Genomic DNA, 20049 nt, shown 5'->3' with positions numbered 1-20049 from the left:
TATAGCCTACCTGTATGTGTGTCAGTGTGCATATAAACTGAATGTGAGTGAGATGTATAGCCTACCTGTATGTGTGTCAGTGTGCATATAAACTGAATGTGAGTGAGATGTATAGCCTACCTGTATGTGTGTCAGTGTGCATATAAACTGAATGTGAGTGAGATGTATAGCCTACCTGTATGTGTGTCAGTGTGTATATGTGCATATAAACTGAATGTGAGTGAGATGTATAGCCTACCTGTATGTGTGTCAGTGTGCATATAAACTGAATGTGAGTGAGCTGTATAGCCTACCTGTATGTGTGTCAGTGTGTATATGTGCATATAAACTGAATGTGAGTGAGATGTATAGCCTACCTGTATGTGTGTCAGTGTGCATATAAACTGAATGTGAGTGAGATGTATAGCCTACCTGTATGTGTGTCAGTGTGCATATAAACTGAATGTGAGTGAGATGTATAGCCTACCTGTATGTGTGTCAGTGTGCATATAAACTGAATGTGAGTGAGATGTATAGCCTACCTGTACGTGTGTCAGTGTGCATATAAACTGAATGTGAGTGAGATGTATAGCCTACCTGTATGTGTGTCAGTGTGCATATAAACTGAATGAGAGTGAGATGTATAGCCTACCTGTATGTGTGTCAGTGTGCATATAAACTGAATGTGAGTGAGATGTATAGCCTACCTGTATGTGTGTCAGTGTGTATATGTGCATATAAACTGAATGTGAGTGAGATGTATAGCCTACCTGTATGTGTGTCAGTGTGCATATAAACTGAATGTGAGTGAGATGTATAGCCTACCTGTATGTGTGTCAGTGTGTATATGTGCATATAAACTGAATGTGAGTGAGATGTATAGCCTACCTGTATGTGTGTCAGTGTGCATATAAACTGAATGTGAGTGAGATGTATAGCCTACCTGTATGTGTGTCAGTGTGCATATAAACTGAATGTGAGTGAGATGTATAGCCTACCTGTATGTGTGTCAGTGTGTATATGTGCATATAAACTGAATGTGAGTGAGATGTATAGCCTACCTGTATGTGTGTCAGCTGAATTATAGAGCATGTTATTCAAGGTCAAGGGACTGGAAGAGGTTGCAATATGTCTGTGTTCATAGCCACTATGATACAAATCAATTATTCACCAGTCAGTCAATTGTTGGTATAATATTTGAGAATTAATACTCAATTAATATGTTTTTCAAAATGAAAGCTTTATACATTATCAGGAAATCCTTTCCACACAAAGAATAAATAAATATTTAATTTGAAGATTAAAAAGTAAATAAGATCATTGAACTAAGGTACATGTACGTGTTTGTCAAACAGACACAAATACACACATGCACTTGCGAGCGCACACACACACACATAGCATAGCAGAATTGATCATATAATTTACTCCTCTCTATTATGCTACAATGATATTGATCAAATAATTCCTAGAGCAGGATTCAGACTGCCAAAATGGCAAAAGTGTTCTTGCTGTACTTAAGCATGTTCCATAATGGCTTTCTTATTGATCATCTCTCCCATCTTCCCTCTGCATGCAAACAAGTCCTTTTCATAGGACTATAGAGTGAACAGCACAAACAAGAAATGGCTCATGGCACATGTTTGTGTGTTCATCAAATTCTGAAATTAAGTAACTGAAGTGGCCCTCTCATCCGACTCCTCAGAATAGAAACAAATTGTGGGCACTCACTCCTGCTGTAATTTAGAAACAATTTGAAGATTACGGCAACTGAAAGGCAATTTGACCCCATTTTCCTATAGCTAAGGCTCCTGTGCTTAATTTCCTTCCTGTGTACTTCTGCTGTAGGGCTCCTGAGAGGCCTGAGGCAGAGGAGACAGGGAGGGAGGGAGGAGCAGAGGAGAGGTGAGAGGAGCAGAGGATAGAGGGGAGGGAGGAGCAGAGGAGAGGTGAGAGGAGCAGAGGATAGAGGGGAGGGAGGAGCAGAGGAGAGGTGAGAGGAGCAGAGGATAGAGGGGAGGGAGGAGCAGAGGAGAGGTGAGAGGAGCAGAGAATAGAGGGGAGGGAGGAGCAGAGGAGAGGTGAGAGGAGCAGAGGATAGAGGGGAGGGAGGAGCAGAGGAGAGGTGAGAGGAGCAGAGGATAGAGGGGAGGGAGGAGCAGAGGAGAGGTGAGAGGAGCAGAGGATAGAGGGGAGGGAGGAGCAGAGGAGAGGTGAGAGGAGCAGAGAATAGAGGGGAGGGAGGAGCAGAGGAGAGGTGAGAGGAGCAGAGGATAGAAGGGAGGGAGGAGCAGAGGAGAGGTGAGAGGAGCAGAGGATAGAGGGGAGGGAGGAGCAGAGGAGAGGTGAGAGGAGCAGAGGATAGAGGGGAGGGAGGAGCAGAGGAGAGTCTCTGTCTCACACTCCAGAGGCTCTCTAGATGAGCAATAGACACTGACAATCACACTGTCCAGCAAAACAACCCTTCCCCTTCCCCCTTCCCCCCCAACCATCACGCCTCCCTACCTTGCCCCTATACCTCTACCCCCAACCATCACGCCTCCCTACCTTGCCCCTATACCTCTACCCCCAACCATCACGCCTCCCTACCTTGCCCCTATACCTCTACCCCCAACCATCACGCCTCCCTACCTTCCCCTTACACTCTTAGGAAAAGGGTTCCAAAAGGGTTCTTTGGCTGTCCCTGTAGGATAACCCTTTTTGGTTACAAGTAGATCTATGTTGGGTTCCATGTAGAATCCTCTGTGTAAAGGGTTCTAAATGGAACCCAAAAGGGTTCTACCTGGAACCAAAAAGGATTCTTCAAAGGGTTCTCCTATAGGGACAGCCGAAGAACCATTTTAGGTTCAACATAGTACCTTTTTTTCTAAGAGTGTATACCTCCACCCCCAACCATCACACATCCTTACCTACCCCCTATACCTTCACCCCAACCATCACACCTCCCTACCTACCACCTATACCTCCACCCCCAACCATCACACCTCCCTACCTACCACCTATACCTCCACCTCCAACCATAACACCTCCCTACCTAGTCCCTATACCTCCAACCATCACACCTCCCTACCTACCCCTTATACCTCCACCTCCAACTCCAACCATCACACCTCCCTACGTACCCCCTATACCTCCACCTCTAACCATCACTTCTCCCTACCTAGTCCCTATACCTCCAACCATCACACCTCCCTAACTACCCCCTACACCTCCACCCCCAACCATCACACCTCCTTACCTACCCCCTATACCCCCTATACCTCCAACCATCACACCTCCCTACGTACCCCCTACACCTCCACCCCCAACCATCACACCTCCTTACCTACCCCCTATACCCCCTATACCTCTAACCATCACACCTCCTTACCTACCCCCTATACCCCCTATACCTCTAACCATCACACCTCCCTACCTACCCCGTATACCTCCACCTCCAACCATCACACCTCCCTACCTACCCCTTATACCTCCACCCCCAACCATCACACCTCCTTACCTACCCCCTATACCCCCTATACCTCTAACCATCACACCTCCCTACCTACCCCGTATACCTCCACCCCCAACCATCACACCTCCCTACCTACCACCTATACGCCCTATACCTCCAACCATCACACCTCCCTACCTACCCCTTATACCTCTAACCATCACACCTCCCTACGTACCCCTTATACCTCTAACCATCACACCTCCCTACCTACCCCTTATACCTCTAACCATCACACCTCCCTACCTACCCCTTATACCTCCACCTCCAACCATCACACCTCCCTACCTACCCCTTATACCTCCACCCCCAACCATCACACCTCCCTACCTACCCCCTATACCTCCAACCATCACACCTCCCTACCTACCCCCTATACCTCCAACCCTCACACCTCCCTACCTACCCCCTATACCGCCAACCCTCACACCTCCCTACCTACCCCCCCCCCCTTAAAAGAGTTAGATGCACTATTGTAAAGTGGTTGTTCCACTGGATATCATAAGGTGAATGCACCAATTTGTAATTCGCTCTGGATAAGAGCGTCTGCTAAATGACTTAAATGTAAATGTAAATGTACACCCTATACCTCCACCCCCAACCATTACACACACACCATCGTCTCAAACAGGAAAGGCACACTGGCTGGCCATCAAACAGTTGCCATGGGTAACGGTGACATGTTGACCATGGAAGTCAAGAGAACACAGCCTTTTGTCACAGAGGTGAACTTCACGGGCCATTGGCTTGACGGACGGCTCTGAGAAACCATGTCACTGTGATGACATCAACTACCTCTGAGCGCAAGGTGAGACTGGGGACACGTTTAACAGTAGGCTCACACACAGCTGAGGCCTCATTGAAATGAGCATCATGACCTGAAAATCTAGCAAAGGAAATGCAAACACAATACTCCCACCCAGCAATTACTGTACCACCAATGACATATTTAATATCAGCCCCTCAATAAGGAAAGATACCCCCTTTAATACGGAAAGATACCCCCCCTCAATAAGGAAAGATAGCCCCCTCAATAAGGAAAGATACCCCCCCCCCCCCTCAATAAGGAAAGATACCCCCCCTCAATAAGGAAAGATAGCCCCCTCAATAAGGAAAGATACCCCCCCTCAATAAGGAAAGATAGCCCCCTCAATAAGGAAAGATACCCCCCCCTCAATTCATACTACACATAGTAGAGTCAGTGCACCAACACCGCACCGGACAATAACAGTGGACTTCCCTAGTGCAAGCAGACCCTGTTTATATCTGTCTGTGAGTGTCAGCGGCCCATGGCCCCCATGCTGATGGCCCAGCTCCAGCTTCAGCTCCAGCCCTGTTTGTGGCGAGAGAGAGCGTCCTCAGAAGTGCAGCTGGTGGCACAAAGGCAGCGATGTGGGGATGTGACACCTCCTGTCTCGGTACACAGGCCTCAGCGGGGACACGGGTGACAGGCGTGTCAGGCCCACTCGCTGATAAAGCTCTCTCCCTCTCCTCTCCCTCGTTCCTCTCCTCTCCTTCTCTCCTGTCTGTCTGATCCTGTGTGAAAGGCTTACAGAGGGAGGAAGAGAGGGAGGGAGAGGAGGGAGAGAAGGAGACGGAGGGAGAGAGATTAAGACCAGAGCAAGAGTGACATTGGATCAACTCACTTTCACTTCCCCTCCACTGTTGTGTCTATCAGCCGTCCATGCTGCTAATGTCCTTGACACACAACCAGCCTCGCCACACACACTGGTGTGTACATTGGATGCACACACATACACACACACACAATCCCCCCCAATGCACTCAGCCACTGCCTGCCACCCACCCCTCCAAAGGGAAACAGAAAAAATTAATCATTAAAATGTGGAAGTGCCTCTAATGCTCGGTCACTCTGACAGCGCAAGGATAATGTTTAAAACAATCCTACTTAACCCTCTCTCTCAGTACCAAATATACACACAACCACACACACAGTCACTCACACACTCGCACACACACTACCACCCCCTCCACTTCAAATACTCATCCACTCCCCCTCCATCCTTTATCCATCAATATTCATGCACAAAGGGAAGCATCTCTGGGAGTCCTGTGATTTGCATGCGATAAATAAATGAAAGAAGCCAATCAAGCTCTTCCACTGGAGCCTGGCAGCCTGCAGTGGGGAGACAGAGGCGCTGAGCTGGTTAAAATTGCATGACAATCGCTCAGGTTAAGAGAAGGAGACAACAACCAGGAGGGGGGAAGAGAATAAAAATCGGACCAGACAGCAGTTTATAAAAAAAAAAGGTTAATGGGAAAAAAAGAAAAAGAAAACAAAATCTTGGAGAGCCCCAGCGTTTGCTCCATGCAGTAATGAATTTCAAATAAGTTATTCACTTCAGGAGTAAGTGGCTTGCACAAAGTCCTTACAGCTGGTTTGTTGAGATAATTGATTTTCAAATAGTTTGAAGACGAGGGAGGCAGGCAGATGACAACTGCGACGGGGTACCAGCCAATTCTGAGAGCTGTATCAGTTTAATTAGAACTGCGCCCGGCCTCCGACACGGCCTCTTTCCTGTGCGAATTAAAACATCCCTGTGACTCGCCGCCGACGCCACACTGATAAATGTTTCATGCCGTCCCACCACCACCACCGCTCCTCTCCGACTCCCCCTCTCTGTCCTCGCTCAGGGCACTGTATGCTAGCTAAACTTCTTGCTCCTTTTCAATAGACCGTTGACATGGCATGCAAGGCTGGGCTGGCTGACACAGATAACTCCGGGGACAGCAGAGCCACGGCCTGAATGAGATGCATTAGCGGCTGGATTTGAATTGGCAATGTAATTTACCACAACTCCCTGTTTAATTTATAGAGAGAGAAAGAGAGAGAGAGAGAGAGAGAGAGAGAGAGAGAGAGAGAGAGAGAGAGAGAGAGAGAGAGAGAGAGAGAGAGAGAGAGGAGGCAGCCTTCCATGCATATGCTTACAGAATGACAATCACAAACAGCAGAGAAGGATAGAGAGAGAGAAGGATAGAGAGAGAGAGGGAGAGAGAGAGAGAGAGAGAGAGAGAGAGAGAGAGAGAGAGAGAGAGAGAGAGAGAGAGAGAGAGAGAGAGAGAGAGAGAGAGAGAGAGAGAGAGAGAGAGAGAGAGAGAGAGAGAGAGAGAGAGAGAGATGTTAGTGTTTTTGTCAGGGGACACAAGCACATCCGTACGTTGAAGGACAGATGGATGGAAGGGTTACATGCATATTTGATGAGTGTTTGTGTGCCCAGGTGAGTTGAAGAATAGATTTTCTCAGGTTTATGTTGCAAAGAGGCTAGACAATTGATATCCCAATTAATCTTATCTAAATATGTACCTCATCCTTTTTCACACATCTTGGCTTGGCATGTTATGTGTTTATTAAAGATTATAGTCAATCTGTGGCAGCCACATTTTGTTTCATAAGCTCACTCAGGATCATTGGCTGGTTGACACCATTGGGCCTCAGGCCCAGATCCACACAGTACACAGAATTGGTTGTGGACTAAGAGGGTAATCTCCTGCCCCTGTTTTGTGATTGATCATTGCTCCCTGTGTAAACTGGAGCAAAATGACATCCAATCCCCTGTCATTGAGGAACAAGGGGTGCTGAAAGCAACACAGAGTGCAGGCTCTGCACAGACATGCACTTTTAGGGGTATTTTTGACAGACAGACACGCATGTGCACACACACACACACACACACATCTCGCCCATGCTCAGAGAAGCGCTGTGAGTTTGTTTGTGATTCAGATTGACAGGGCTCTTAGGAAGCGGTGTGCCTACTGTAATTACATGCACTTGAGAAATGCCCGGTTGGAGAGTGTAATCAACTCTCACACTTTACATTCCAGCCCAGATTAGGAACAGACCTCTGTGTTCACTGGAATCCTATCTGGGAGAAAAAATACACACCTGTTTGTCCCGGAGGCCTGTGTCCAAAACATCATCATCATCATCATCAGCTCCTCTGTCATTATCACCTGGCTCCATCATCATCATTGTCACCACCATCACCATCACTGTAACTCTGAACCAAAAAATCAGACTCTCTTTCTTATAATCACTCCCCAAGTAATGTATTTTAAAGTTAGGGCCTAAGCCACTATGAATAGTTTCTGGCTATCCAAACAGGCCCAAATATGTCTTCATTAAAAAATAGCATGGAAGGTCAATGGTCAGTACAGGAAATTATGTCAGTGAACAAAGAGATGTTGAGAGAAATGGACAATATGGCCTATATGACTCTTCCTACTATTCCTGTCAGTGACCCAGGCTGTGTCCGAATACCCATACTAGCGTACTACATACTTAAACTGCATACTATGTACTGATCGTCGCATACTATTTAGCATGTACCATTTAGTAAAGAGTATACAGTATGCCACGGCCGCAACGCAGTAGTGGCACCTGACTGGCTGAGTAGGTGGGGCTGGGCCGACTGTGGGGGGAGTCAACAGACATGCATGGCATTAACCAGCCTGATAATAGCTCATTTCCAATTCAATTAATTTCTCTAAAGTCTGAATAGAATAGGAATGGAGTTATAGGCCTACTCTGACTGGTTAGAGGCAGACTACTGTATCACATTCAACATATACCGTATAGCCCATCTATCCTGTTTAAAAAGGACTGAAGGCCTCCCGAGTGGCGCAGTGGTCTAAGGCACTGCATCGCAGTGCTAGCTGTGCCACTAGAGATTCCGGGTTCGAGTTCAGGCTCTGTCAAAGCCGGCTTTGACCGGGAGGCCCATGGGGTGGTGCACAATTGGCCCAGCGTCGTTCGGGTTAGGGATGGTTTGGCCGGCAGGGATGTCCCTGTCTCATTGCGCACTGCTCCTGTGGCGGGCTGGGAGCAGTGCATGCTGACACGGTCGCCAGGTGTACGGTGTTTCCTCCAACACATTGGTGCGACTGGCTTCCGGGTTGGATGGGCATTGCGTCAAGAAGCAGTGCGGCTTGGTTGGGTTGTGTTTTGGAGGACGCATGGCTCTCGACCTTCACTGAGTCCGTACGGGAGTTGCAGCGATGAGACAAGACTGTAACTACTACCAATTGAATACCACGAAATTGGGGAGAAGAAAGGGGGTGAAAAATACAACAAAAAAAAGGACTGAAGACAGAAACAGACAGTTCCAGTCAACATATACCATATAGCCCATCTATCCTGTTTAAAAAGGACTGAAGACAGAAACACATAATTTGGTTCCATTTCAACATATTTTTTATTGAAACTAAAGTGCTCTAACATACAGTGCCGTGACAAAGGATTTGCTCCCTTTCTGATTTTACATTTTTTCACATTTTTGATACTGAATGTTATCAGATCTTCAACCAAAACCTAATATTAGATAAAGGGAACCTGAGTTTACAACTAACCAAAAAAACAGACGGATGGCCTGACATTCTCCTGTAGAATTCTCTGACACAGAGCAGAATTCATGGTTCCTTCTATTAAGGCAAGTCGTCCAGGTCCTGAGGCAGCAAAGCATCCCCAAACCAACACATTACCACCTCCATGCTTGACCGTTGGTATGATGTTCTTACAGTGGAATGCTGTGTTTGGTTTTCACCAGACATAATGGGACCCATCTCGTCCAAAAAGTTGACTCAAGTTTGCCAAAAAGCACCTGGAAGATCATCAAGACTCTTGGAAGAATGTTCTATGGACAGATGAGTCAAAAGTATAACTTTTTGGATGACATGGGCCTTAATAGAAGGAACCAATAATTCTGCTCTGTATCAGAGAATTCTACAGGAGAATGTCAGGCCATCCGTCTGTGAGCTGAAACTGAAGCGCAGCTGGGTCATGAAGCAAGACAATGATTCAAAACACACAAACTTTACATGAAAATGGCTAAAAAGGAATGGCCTAGTCAAAGTCCAGGCCTAATCCCAATTCAGATGTTGTGGCAGGACTTGAAATGAGCAGTTCATGCTTGAAAACCCACAAATGTTAAAGCAGTTCTGCACAGAAGAGTGGGCCAAAATTCCTCCAAAGCGAAGTGAGAGACTGATCAACAACTACAGGAAGCGTTTGGTTGGAGTCATTGCAGCTAAAGGTGGTACAACCAGTTATTGAGTGGAAGGGGGCAATTACTTTTTCACACAGGGGCATTGGGTGTTGCATAACTTTGTTTATGAAATAAGTATGTAATTGTTGTGTTATTTGTTCACTCGGTTCTTTATCTAATATTAGGTTTGTTTAAATAATTGATAACATTCAGTATCAAAAATATGCAAAAGTAAAGAAAATTAGAAAGGGGGCAAATACTTTTTCACAGCACTGTATATACATTCAATCAAATAGCCTAGTACACACACCAAAACTTTTCAAATGTTCAAATCGAAAGACTATTGCACAGAAAAACGTGAATAGTTGGGTTCATCGCAAATTCAGAACTCCTGGACAGCAACATAATAAAAAAATACTTCTGCTTTCAAAGATGTAGCCTACGAAGTAGTCTCGCGTTACCATACCTCCAAAATCACGCCGTGGTCACGCCTCAAGCCTTGTTCTCTACAAGGCTACCTACGATGCAATACTTATGATCATTTTAAGTAGATCAAAAACTACTTAGCCTACATTTGAACAGCACCACAGAAGCTTTGCTATTCTGCATCTTCCTAATTAAAATAGCCTACACTCGTAGAACAAAAGGGTTCTTTGGGGTTGTATATAGACACTTTTGGTTCATTGGACAAGATTAAAGAACCCTTTACCAAAAAAGATTCTATATCCACTCAGAGACCAGTTTATTAGGTACACCAAACTAGTACAGGTCGGACCCCCCTTTGCCTCCAGAACAGCCTGAATTCTTCAGGGAATGGAAATGTTGCTCAATTGGTATCAAGAGACCTAACGTGTGTTAGGAAAACATTCCCCACACCATGGCACCACTGCCACCAGGCAGGATGGGGCCATGGACTAATGCTGCTTATGCCAGAACCTGACTCTGCCATCAGCATGACACAACAGGAACCAGGATTCGTCCACTCCTCACTTGTCCTGTGTTGTTGATTGCGTGCCCACTGTAGCTGCCTCTTTGCTTTTAGCTGATAGGAGTGGAACCCGGTGTGGTCGTCTGCTGCAATAGCCCTTCCGTTGACAAGGCCCTTAACTCCACAAAGTTCTCTCCATCCAGGGGCACTGCATGAAGCATGAACCTGTACTTGTCTCAACTGTATTTGGGGTGGATGAAGACACATTTTTGTTCACTGTAACTAATGGACAAAGTATATTGTGTTGTATTGTATTATATTGTAAAGTCATCAGCCAGAGTTGACGTGGCCCATCATTCCAAGAAAGAGATGCCTCCCTGGCCACCAGTGCACATTTTCAAACTATGTTTGCATATAAAGACAATAAATTCAAATAATTATGCTGGTATTCTTTTGTCCATTATTAAATTGTTTATTAAATTATATTCTTAGCTAAAAATATTACTATTTAATAGTAGTAGCCATCATTCACAAATGGCACCATGCTGGGTTCTATATGGAACCACTTTGGTTCAGTGAAGAAGAACCTCTAGGGTTCTGCTCAAAGAACCACATAAAAGGGTTCTATATATAACTTTTAGGGGTTCCATATATGAAGCAAGAAATAGAACCCCTTTTGGTTCTATAAGGATACTTTTCTTCTAAGAGTGTAGTGTTTTTGTTTGGCTCCTTGAAGAGAACTAGGGATTTTCACTCGCAGCCCATCTCTTCCTATGCATTGTGGAAAAGTGTGCATTGAATTCTAGAATTCTATTAGATGATAAGCCGAAATGAGTATAACATCCTGGCATTTAAACCATAATCTATTTTCAAAAATTCGCATAGTCTTACTCTGTTTTCGCATACTGAGAATGCATCATGTGCGATTGCATTGTTTCCTGTTATTATTCGTTGATTTCGGTAGCGCATCCCCATATGTAATTGTAATCAGCTGTTGTCAATGTCGTGAATGTCGAAAAGAGTATGACATCCGTGCATTTATACTCGCATACCTACTATTAAACCCTATTTTGTCGCATATTCAAACAGCCTACTATTTAGGATGCAAATGTGGTTATTCGGACAGAACCACTTTCTGAGAATGAGGGCTGCTCAAAGGCCTTCCTCCGCTGTGTGATGTCTCTAGCTAGCAGAACAAGACAATTCCCCGCTCCACCCAGGAACTTTAATTACCTGAGAACACCATTATCCCAGGTTAATAAAGAGACTCTTCCTCTTCCAGCTCTCTCTCTCCATGCACTCCCATTTAAGCCCTAAGCTACCAGGCTGCCTCTTTGCATAGCAGGCGCGTGGATAGTTGTGCCCCTGAACATTATTCAGCACCCTGCTGTCACCGAATTCCCAATGACAGCGGACTAACCGCAGGTCTCGGACCGCAAGCGGACCGACACTTTAAGTCACTCATTTTCTGCACACCGCGATTCTTTAAATGGCGGACTTTAGGACGGTGCTTTCATTAAATACCACCACAGAAATTAAATGGAAACTGTCGACCTTGCAACGGTATTCAATTCCAGCACACCAGGACTTCTTTCCCCGGAGCTGCTGGGTTTTCCTTCGCTAAACATCGTTCGTCCCCCCTGCCCCCCTCCCTCTCTCCCCGCCACCACCAAGCTTTCCCCGTCCTCAAAGTTCAAGACTAGGAATTAATTATGCCCTTTTTGATCTAAAAACAATTATTATTATTGCATTGCTCATCCTCAAAGCAGTTCAACCCCTCCACTTCTTTTGAAGTGCATTAACCACTGATGACACTATTAGTTAAACAAAACAATCTTATCATGGTCCCTTTTCACCCTGTTTAGAGGTCTGAGCATTTGGTAGGACTATATTAGTGCCCCATTAATAATGAGCAAATCTCACAGATTATGTTTTCTCATTAGAGAGGGACGCTTGTGATCCTTCTCAGAGGCCTGTGTAGTGGTAATGACTGAGTTCACACAAATGAAGGAGAGAGGAGACCCCAGCTCCTTGCCATATGAACAGAATGTTAAATCGTGTGACACGTGTGAGAGGAAGACAAGATGGCCAGGCAGTTTATTTTCATGGCATATCATAACGCAGACAGATTCTAAGACATGCTCACTTTGGCTCCCCTGCAGTAGCATAACCATCGAGTCTGCGTGGCACATGGACGAAAATACAGAAAAAACATCCTCACTCACACCTCCTGGCTATTACAGAGAAATGCACTTTTACGACATGCTGTCTTTGGAGAGGTGTGGACATCTTCTGTGCAAAGAACGGCCTGCTCATATATTCTAATAGACCGGACATAGCTCTTCCTCATCTCCTCCTCTGGAGAGGGGTTTTACTCTGCTGTGTGTATGTGGCCCTGACAGCGTCCATGTCAATGAAAAAAATATCCCTATTGTCCAAATTCCACACACTCCATCACCAAGAGGGAGAGAGAGAAAGAGGAGAGAGAGAGAGAGAAAGAGGAGAGGGAGAGAGAGAAAGAGGAGAGGGAGAGAGAGAAAGAGGAGAGGGAGAGGGAGAGAGAGAAAGAGGAGAGGGAGAGAGATAAAGAGGAGAGGGAGAGAGAGAAAGAGGAGAGGGAGAGAGAGAACACCAGTATCCTTCCACTCCCACAGTCCTGTAGAGGGGGTACTGTTAAGGACATCTTCTTTCATGCCAGCATACTCTGCAAATGGAATTATTACAAGAAAATACTGTCTGACCTAAAAGGTCAGCTCCATTCTGAAGTCTTTGTATGTAAGTCCATCTTCCTATGAATACGAGGCCTGCTTATCAATAAAGGGCCAAGCTCTATTAAAGGACACATGGTTGGAAGAAAGGGCTGACTTTTAAAGGCTCTGTACTCACAGCTTCCTACTGTCAGACTAAATGGCAAACTGAACTCACTCATCCAGACCTGAAAACAACATAGACCAGGGATACACCCTGCAAATTGTGTTGTGTTGTGTGTGTGTGTGTGTGTGTGTGTGTGTGTGTGTGTGTGTGTGTGTGTGTGTGTGTGTGTGTGTGTGTGTGTGTGTGTGTGTGTGTGTGTGTGTGTGTGTGTGTGTGTGTGTGTGTGCGTGTGCGTGTGCGTGTGCGTGTGCGTGTGTGTGTGTTTGTGTATCAGTTGTAGGTGCATACCATTCCATATGACTTAGTGACCTGCCTACTAACTGGGACTTTTAAATGAATTGCAGTTCTTCAAAGTTTTATTCATTATACATCTCCCTGTACAATAGAGAAAGTTCAATGATTAGAGCATAACCCTTTCTCGTGAATAAATATTTACAGTTTTGATTGATTGATTGGTAAAAAGATGCCCTGAGTACAACCCAGTGTTGTGAATTATGAGAATGTAAAAACAACCTGAAAACGTAAAACATGTGTGATTGAGTAAGCTCACAGGATCTGTAAAGAGTAATCGGAATACTAAACCCCCGTACAATTTCACTATAGTTCATTAGCTGCGTTCAGAATCATCCGACGTTCCATCAGTCTCTGTGGCTGCAGGCACATGGGAGTCCTGTCAGTGAGTGCATTAGTATGTACTGCTGTGTTCCCTACACCCCCCTCCATCCCCCTGAAGCACTCTACCTCATCCTCACCCTGATACCGTCACCTTGTTCACTGCTGTACATCTCCCTCGTATAATAACATTATTAACTCATCCTGAATGGGGGGATTGCGGACCACGCCATGGCTACCACTTCCCTCCACCTCCTCAACAATTGCTCTTGGTGTCTTCTCCTCCCGCTTCCATGACCTGGCCATTGTGGTAGCACAAAGCACTCTGAAGAGCGGCGCCTCCTACTGCATTAGCATTTTAATCACAAACTACAGTGTGTGATGCAACGCGCTACGGCTGCGCTAATTCTAAGGCTGAGGCATGGGCCACCAATGGGAGGACACAGGTTCATAAACGTACCGGTATAATCAGTGTGATTAGAATATGAGGTACTGTATATACAGGTTGAAGCACAGCAAGGAAAGAAAATATAGGGCAAGAAAAAAGTAGCATTCATTTTCGAAGTTGGGTCATTCAAATTCATCCACATTTGTGTGAAGCTACAGTGAGTCAACCATAGAGGGTCCTCTCATCATGGGTATGTCTGTGATACTAAATAATCTATTGCGTGATTGGTTCTAATATTATAGCTTACCCTTAAATGTGGGCCCTAAAATGTCAGTTTGAGGCTCACATTTTTCCAAACATGTAGTTGTAATGAGTCTAGTGAGCAAGGCCACTATCAGCTCTTCCTGCTCGACCACATAAGAGTTCCCCAGGGAAAAGGGAACACTGATCAACAGGTTCACAAGGTTCCACAGCAGAGAAAAAAAACCACTCCTTAATATTAGTCACCTACAACAGCCCTAGGATCTGGACCAGCTTTCAGGATAAAACAAATACATAACCAGGCTATTAATATGCAGCCATGGAGATGGCGGCTCCAATATCTCTCCTTTAAAAGCAGTCTACCTGTTTCACGGCCCCCCTTGCTCCGATTGGTATAACTGGTAATTAGTGGTGTGCCGTGGCCTCGGGGGGAGCCAGGGAGATGTGGGAGAGGGAGGGAGGGAGGGAGGAGAGAAGAGCTCCAGAGATTTCTGATTACCTGACAAGTTGAGGCCGGAAAGGCTACACTTAGCCCATTAAAGATTTTCCAGCGTGACATTTGAGAGCAGCTGCAGAGCCGTGCGCCACCTTGCCATTTCCCATTCGCTGGGCATCAATTTAAAGGTGGGAGAGAGAGCGGGGCCAGCAGCTCTGACACACCAGCACAAATGGATTTCATTCACCGAGGTGAACTGTACTACGCTGATAAATGCACTTCCTTGAATGTCAGCAAATGTCACTTGAGAAGCCATTTGCTGTTGCTTTAATAGCTTCCCCAAACTTACAAAGAAAAAAATGAAAATAGGAAGACAGGAAAGTGAGAGTGAGAGAGAGAGAGAAAGAGGGGGAGAGAGAGAGGCTGAGAAAGAGAGTGAGAGAGAGAGAGAGAGAGAGAGAGGGGGGAGAGAGAGATGCAGAGAAAGAGAAAGAGAAAGAGAGAGAGAGAGAGGGGGGGGAGAGAGAGAGAGAGAGAGAGAGAGAGAGAGAGAGAGAGAGAGAGAGAGAGAGAGAGAGAGAGAGAGAGGGGGGGGGAGAGAGATGCAGAGAAAGAGAAAGAGAGAGAGAGAGAACAGGGTTGGGCTATTGTCACTTCCACATGATTAAGCAATAAGCCATTTGAGACGCCTCGGTAAGAGAGTGGTTAAACTTGATGGAGGAAGCTGTTTAAACCTAAATACAAACTCCTCCATGCTAAAAAAGACATCATCAATTCAGCGTAAAATGTGATGACTTTCTAGCACACTTGACTCACCAATTGCCCCTTGAAAACTGCTCTCCGATGCGTCAATTTAAAAATGTTGAATGCTGTCAATCTCACCAGACAGAATTTTGTGCCATGACAACAACAACACAAATATCAATTATTATGTATAACCAAGACACTTTAGGAGCCATGTGTACAAAATAAGATAAAATAGTACTTTATTAATGCCCCAAATGGGAAATTTGATTGCACCAGCCAATACATACAACACCAATAAATACACAATAAAAACACAACAAAGGACAGACACTAAAAGCATCAATGAATATGAAAACTGTGTTCATGTTAAAAAGCCTCATAACATATATGTATATATATACAGGGGCGCAAATTTCACTGGGGACGGCGGGGACATGTCCCCCCCACATTCTGAAATTACATTTTTATCGTCCCCCCAGTTTATCATTGGAATGTGATACAAAACGGGGCAACGGTGTGCTTTAGGTTCTATGCGGACGCCTCAGAACCGTCGGGTAGGCTGTTTGGAGTGTTTATCTGACTGGATAAAAAAAGATATATATAATATGTCCCCCCCACTTCTAAAACCAAAGTTGCACTCCTGTATCAAATTCAGCCTTTTATCTAGGTAGTATTCAACATCGTAGCATACTTTGGACCCAATGACCTGTTGCTCAAGCTGTCACTTTCTTTACATAAGAAATTGAAAAATAAAACAAATTCCTCTCTATACCTGCTTCTCATAGAGCCTGTATCCATATTTTATAAACTTTTGTCATGCATTTGCTTGAAGCTGGGGCAAAGCCATGGTGTCAAGTCCACAAGGACAACCCACACTGCAATGATAATCCTCCTTTCCAGTAGTTGCTAAGGTTACAAATTACCTTTGGTGTTGGTAAGTGGTTCCTTTATGACACTGGACTAATCCCTTAATGGAATTCATATTTCATTTAGGATTATTATTGTACCAGATACAGTGAGTATTATACAGAACCAGAAGTTCATTTAGTTTAGTTGTTTGTTAGACAGAATCCTGCAGATCAAATTCCCCCCTCCTCTTACTTAATCATTTATCCCTTTGCTTCTTTGTCAGTCAATAACATAACAAGTGTACAAATGCGGTTGCCTGGAGGAAGGGCACACAATTAGCCGGCTAGTGTTTCCAGGTGGCAGTTGTTAAGGACTGTGCTATTATCACATAAACAATCGATTCGAGAGCCCTTTGTGTGGCTGTGTTTGGTGACTGGCACAAAAGCTACTGTTGTATTCTATTCCTCTCTCTAACAACTGATACATACTGATCTGAGGATCACACATCTAAACATGCATACATGGTTACGCGATGACAAACACACACATAGCACAATTGCCGTGGCATGGCTGACCCTTTCACACAGTGAAGGGTTGGGGGGGGGGGGGGGGGGGGGGGTTAGAGTTTACGAGGAAGGAGTTCATAGGAAGGTTGGTCAGAAAAGGTAAACAACGTGACAAAACATGGCGGGGTGACGATGGGGAACAATGATGTGCAGCCGCTCCATTCTTCCTTGTCTGGCTACTGGGGTCACTGCTACAATGTGCTGATATCATCAGAAGCCCCCAGACAACAAAAGAGCCTGATGGGAAGGGTGCTCACCTCTTAGTCACCCCCCATGTGGGAGTGGGAGGGGTGTGGGTGGGAGTAAGGTTGGATTAATTCCTGGACTCTCTGGACTCACACTGTCCTATGAGGGTGAATCATCCAATGTCAAACCAGACCATCATTTCTCATCTTTCATTATCTGAGCGGGCAGGACACCAAAAAGCATTCAGGATAAAAGACACCAGAACGCTCCCAAACAAAATAGCCAAAGTGGACACCAAGGTGAAGTGGTCCTAGGAGAACTGAACTCTGGGTCATCATTGAGAGGGATACAACAGGAATGTCCTCAGGAGAAGCCCTAAAACTAAATATCTTGGTTACAAAAATATCAGACAAATCTGAAATGTGAGGATGATGTGGGGATGAAAACCATGCCAGAGGTCTATGGATCAAAAACAATAACATAGAAAGTTCCACTATAAAGAGACTCATTAGAAAAAGTATCAAGGGTCAAGCCTGACACTGGGACAAGAACACAGGGCAAGTAATACCACATCTGATCATCTGACCCTTTCAAGCTGTGCTGAAGTTTAGACATATAATGTGTAGAATTGACTGTATGGACAATATGCTGCCAGTGCCGTGGATCAATGACATCCACAGCATGTAGCACGTCACTGAATGGACGGTCCTGTCACACTACAGACAACTCACTCATTTGTCCATTGACACACAGAGCTGCTGTCTGTCTATAAAGGCTGTCAAACATTGGAACTAATGGACAGGCATGGCTAAGGTCACTGCTGTGTCAATGAGAAACCCACTAGACCGTCCACAGCTGACCTTTTGCTTTTCATATTCATTTCATACTGGGAATTTACAGCTTCACTTTCACTACTATTGGTCTCATTTCAACCTTTCATAGGAACACAAATAAACATCAAAGCCATAAGTGTCGGAAATATATTTCAGTAAATGTCATTTAAATATGTGGCCATCATAACATACTGACACAGCCACTGTCTCTTTTTAACTGCCCTGTTTTTGCTCTAGAAAAGAGAGACAGATCACTGTTACCATTTTGGGGCATGTAAATGTGATTGTGCCTCAGTGAGAGTCAGAGTGACTGTAAGAGGGGAACCCTAAAAACTAGCACGGGTGGGCTTGAGATATTGGCTGGAGGGGGGAAGGTTTTTATTGTGACACCCTGCCAACACTCTCCTCTCTGTACCAGCAGATCCTCCCTCCTAGGTCCTCCCTGTGCTCTAAGGCTGTGAGCTGATAGGCAGCTGACCAGCACATCTCTCCCCTCTTGCTCCACCAGATGAGTGTACTCATCTATTGTAGACTGAGGCAGTGGCACTGCTGAACCTGATGAACAGGAGGGAGGAAAAACCAAACGACGCTGGCTCACCTCTGCCAACAAACACAAATCCCCACCACACACCATAGATGGGACTCTCTCTTCTCTCCTTTCTCTCTCTCTCCCTCCCTCCATTTGACCTGATGTGTGGAGATGAGAAGTGCTCTGGTCCCAGGATGGATGGATGACAGCTGGTGAAGCTAAAAGGAGTGGGAGATCTCCTTGTCCTGTACACCCTCTCCCTAGGAGAGGTGGGTTCTTTCAAATGTATGCTAAAAGTCTTTGTTAAAATGTTATGTGATATAAAATAAGTGTGGAAAAACAACAGAGGCATGTTCATAAAACTTCAGAGACATTTCTCTCAAGGATATAGCTGTTTACAGGGGTACGTCAGGGAGCATTTAGTTGTGAAGTGTCTGTAACTGAAGTGAGCAGGTACTTACCTTCAGACTGGACATTTATTTTCACATCTCGAAAGGAGTAGGCAATGTGTGTGTGAGTTTGTGTGTGTGCGTGTGTGTGTGTGTGTGTGTGTGTGTGTGTGTGTGTGTGTGTGTGTGTGTGTGTGTGTGTGTGTGTGTGTGTGTGTGTGTGTGTGTGTGTGTGTGTGTGTGTGTGTGTGTGTGTGTGTGTGTGTCATTCACTATGGTGGATTTTCCATTCTGAACAGCATGTTATCAAATATAACAACAATACGCTTGTCACCAGTTCAGCATTTTCCAGTTTGAAAGAAACATCAAAACAAACTGTTTTAAATATGTTTTTATTTCATTTGAATAAAATGAACATATTCACCAATAAACTAGAGAAGAAAGAAATACATATCATAGAAAGTGCTGGACAAATATCTGCAATCAATGATTGAAATAGCCATTTATTTTAACGTGCATTCCACGTATGTAATTACATAGTCATACACTATTGATATTATCATTTAATTCAATGACAAAGCTACTGAAATGAGTCTGGGGTAGGCTACCGAGGACAAAAATAGCAAAGTAACTTTGAAAGTCAAACACAAAACGTTCTCAGGAGTTCGAGGACAGGGCCTATAACAACACGCACAAAGACGAGAACAAACCTTGCAGCCAATGACGTCTTGATATTATTTGTTTTCCTGTTGGGGGAGAACTTAATAAACGTAGAAAAACAAACATGGTACAGACTGGTGACTGAGCGGGGTGAAAGCTGCACTGGCAAGCAGGACACGTCCTCTTTTAGGAAGGAAGCGGATTTCTGGAGAAAGCAAGACAAATGTATAAACAGTCTCTTTAACCCCACCGTGAACCAAAGACCCCGTGGACACCCTTGTCGGACTACCTTCCAATAACTTCCCCATTACCTCTGC

General features: G+C 45.0%; 1 long non-coding RNA gene across 1 annotated transcript in view; it reads right to left on the bottom strand.

The window, feature by feature from the left end:
* Positions 1–4645: 4645 nt before the first annotated feature.
* Positions 4646–20049, bottom strand: part of LOC139580202 (uncharacterized) — a 35597-nt gene continuing 20193 nt past the window's right edge. The window contains exon 3 of the long non-coding RNA XR_011675992.1: positions 4646–5020. This is a non-coding gene — a long non-coding RNA (uncharacterized lncRNA). The remainder of the gene's footprint in view (positions 5021–20049) is intronic.

Source organism: Salvelinus alpinus, chromosome 7, assembly GCF_045679555.1.
Source record: "Salvelinus alpinus chromosome 7, SLU_Salpinus.1, whole genome shotgun sequence".
Lineage (NCBI taxonomy): Eukaryota > Metazoa > Chordata > Actinopteri > Salmoniformes > Salmonidae > Salvelinus > Salvelinus alpinus.
Note: the sequence above shows the minus strand (reverse complement) of the source record. Positions and strands in the feature narration are given on the sequence as shown.